The 3,537-nt window shown below is 39.3% G+C and overlaps 1 pseudogene; it reads right to left on the bottom strand.

Annotated features, from left to right (window-relative positions):
- Positions 1 to 326: 326 nt before the first annotated feature.
- On the bottom strand, positions 327 to 821 carry LOC139742178 (peptidyl-prolyl cis-trans isomerase A pseudogene; annotated as a pseudogene).
- Positions 822 to 3,537: the final 2,716 nt, after the last annotated feature.

Below are 3,537 nucleotides of genomic sequence, written 5' to 3'. Positions count from 1 at the left end.
TAAAAAATAATTGTCTAAAAGACACATATCCTTTTTTTTTTCCTCTTCTAATTTAGACAATAAAATAACACTGCTGACCTGACATGTGAAATATTGAATTGAATCAAGTCGCTGGTATGAATTGTACTTACATCCCATAGAAATCAGTCACCAAGGACGTCAACTTACGTGTTTTTTACCGAGTGATTTTACAGAGATTTCTCTCTACAGTCTATAGATGTAAACATAATACACATACCACAATACAAATCACCTTCTCTGACACTTAAAGATTCTACTACCAGTCTCTAGGGGATAAAATGACTGGCGCTGAAAAGGGGGTCTTTCTACAGTTGACCACAATTACTGATAATGACCTTCTTGGCGGTTTTGCCATTCTTACTACCGAGTAGCTCCATTGCCTTGACGACATCCATTCCCTCAACTACAGATCCAAATACCACATGCTGTCCATCCAACCAGTCGGTCTTCACTGTGCAGATGAAAAACTGGGAGCCATTGGTGTTGGGACCAGCGTTGGCCATGGACAGGATTCCAGGACCAGTGTGCTTCAGGCTGAAGTTCTCATCAGCAAACTTCTCGCCATAGATGCTCTTTCCACCAGTTCCGTCACCACAGGTGAAATCGCCTCCCTGACACTTGAAGTCCTTATAGATACGGTGGAAGGAGGAGCCCTTGAAGCCAAAGCCCTTCTCACCAGTGCAGAGTGCACGGAAGTTTTCTGCTGTCTTGGGCACGACATCTTTCCGCAACTCCATGACTATTCTACCGAGGCTATCTCCATCGGCAGTAATGTCGAAGAAAACTCTGGACCTGGCCATGCTAATATATAGTTGCTAATTGGCGTCGTAATACGCTAAAATCGCAATTTTGTCTAGCCTGACGGACCTGAGGTCGCAAACCGAGTCGGATGAGAAGGAGTCTTATTCTGTTTGATAGCCTTGAAAAGTAAGCTTTAAAACGGCAACAAACAGCCGATACGACGGTGTTTGTGATTCCATTGTTGCCCATGCAAGGAAAGACATTAAAAAATAAAGCCTTGAAATCCAACAAGTACTGCTGCTGATTTGTGATTCTCTGTGATGTCGTTTAGGGAGGTCGCCGTGGAGTTATGTGGCCAACGAGGTTGACGCCCTTCAATGAATAAAGCCGTACCAGGATGATTCAATGTACATATACTGTCATTTCTGTGATTTTATACTAAAATACATGCTTTGAAGTCAATATGATGGTCAAGTAGGTCTAAAGTAAAATGTCAAGGATCACGTAGACATTTATTTAAGCAGACTGAAAAAAAGACCCTGTAATGCAAGACTGCTATCCACAAAGGAGACCTTCTTTACTCTTTGATGGAAATAAGAAAAGGTCATAGAGGGGAGACGGAAAAACTTTCATAATACACGTATCACAATCGAACAATCACACACACGACAACACACACACTGTCACACACATACGACAACGACACTACAAGCACTAAGAATGCACATTATAGTTACAGAATTGCTAAAATAGCTTCAGAGAAAGCAAAAAGCAAATCAAAAAGAAAAAGAGAAACTAGAAATATTGTTATGGCGACTGGTATGCCTCCACCATAATGCAGGATTCTCCTAATAAGTCTAGATAGTACATGTAGTCCAGGCGCAGCGACCAGAAAAAATGACTTCGTTCAACCCACCCCGCAGAAAAGGTTTGACTGCATGGGGTAGAGTCGGTTGGACCCTCTGGAACACCCCTAGGTAGTATGTGATATCAAATTGTGGTATCAATGAAATTTTACAGGCCATTTTAGTTGCGACATGACCATATTCTTCGAGGAAGCGTCTGCGCACACTAAGACTACTACACGTACCACTAGCACTGCTACAGGCGCCAATGCCAGTGGTGCGTGTTATAGTCTTAGCGTACAAAGACTTTTTCCGCGACAAACATCGGTTTTTGCCTGCAAACTAACTTTTCACGCTAATGGGGTCGGTGTAGTGTAGTTTCCAGACGTTTTTATTTCGTCTTTATTTCTCCGAGTTGAAGCAAGCCAAGTGAGAGTGCAAACCCAGCGATTGTGACTTCCGAACCGTTTTTTTGTGGCAATCATTGAGCATGCACCCTCACTCGGCTTAGCGCAATACAGCGGGATTCTGCACAATACACAAGCTGTAACTCAGAGAAATAAAGGCGAAATAAAAACAGCTAGAAATTAAGACTAGGGTCGGTAACGCTTGTTGCTATTGGGGCACTGAAAATGACAAAATTATCACAGTTTTTGCATTTATTTCACGAAGGATTCATCGAAACGCCTTAAAACTATATAATTACTATTATGTGCATGTTGCTAGAGATGTCATCAATACAATGGGATACATTGTAAGGTATAATATTGTGCATGGTTACCATAGTAACCGGATGCCTACAGGTGATTGGTAACTCCCAAAAATATATGGAATTTAGACAGGTTTGTTTCTTTTGCCTTTCGTGCACATCACTCATTGTAGATGAGCTCTACACTGTAAAATTAGTCTGGATAAATAGGGAAAAGACGCCCAAGATTTTCCCCCATTCTCTCCTCAGCATTAATTCATTACTGCACGTTTTGAATACAATTTACATATCATGATATTTCATTTCATTATATATATATATATATAATACATATACATTTTTTTTTTTTACAACAGCTAACGAACACAAAAGTACGCTTAATTCTTTGATGGATAATCCAGCGCACGTGTATATTCCTTCTTTAGAAAGGAATTATCGGTATTCTTGAATAAACTTCCTTTAAGAACATAAACAATCAGTTGCTTCCTCTGCTCTTTTCCAGGGTTGTTTTGAATAACCATCGCTCTGTAAATACTCGAAAGAGCTACTATAGAATATTGGCTTTTGCTCTCTGTATTCATCTTATTTTTAAGGGAAATTTGTTTCCATACATTATTAAAAACTATATATATTTGCCTATGCTTTGAAGTCAAAATTTGTGTTGAAAGTACGACGGATGCAACTTTTTCATGCATTTTACTATTCGAAAAAGATATTTTTCTTTCAATGGCCGTTTATTATGCCTTTGCTTACAAATTTTGCTGTAACTTGAGAATGCTTGAAAATATTCTTCACATATATGTCGTACACTTTATGCAGAAGGACGGACATGCTTATTGAGCCTTTTTGACAATTATGGGCTTTAGTTTTTTGAATTATTGACAACTAAATTCTGACTGGATAATACTGGTTGCCATGCAACAGGGACAACTTTTTAATGAAAATCAATAAAAAAAGTTTGTGTTTCTTTTTATTGCATCTAATAAGAAAAAAAAAACCAATGTTTGCAGCAGCAGGAGGCATTTTGGGGGTTATCAGCCACCTTTAGGCATCCGGTTACCATGGTAACCATGCACAATATTATAACTTACAATGAATCCCACTGTATGGATGACATCTCTAGCAACATGTACATATGTGACTGTGCACCTTAAAACGAACAAACAGTCGCACACACTTATTTTGGGTGAGGACTGAATATAGGTGAAAAGGGTCAACCGA

The sequence above is a fragment of the Diadema antillarum genome, unplaced genomic scaffold, assembly GCF_040938485.1.
Source record: "Diadema antillarum isolate AM-2024a unplaced genomic scaffold, OU_Dant_1.0 seq00000983_RagTag, whole genome shotgun sequence".
Lineage (NCBI taxonomy): Eukaryota > Metazoa > Echinodermata > Echinoidea > Diadematoida > Diadematidae > Diadema > Diadema antillarum.
Note: the sequence above shows the minus strand (reverse complement) of the source record. Positions and strands in the feature narration are given on the sequence as shown.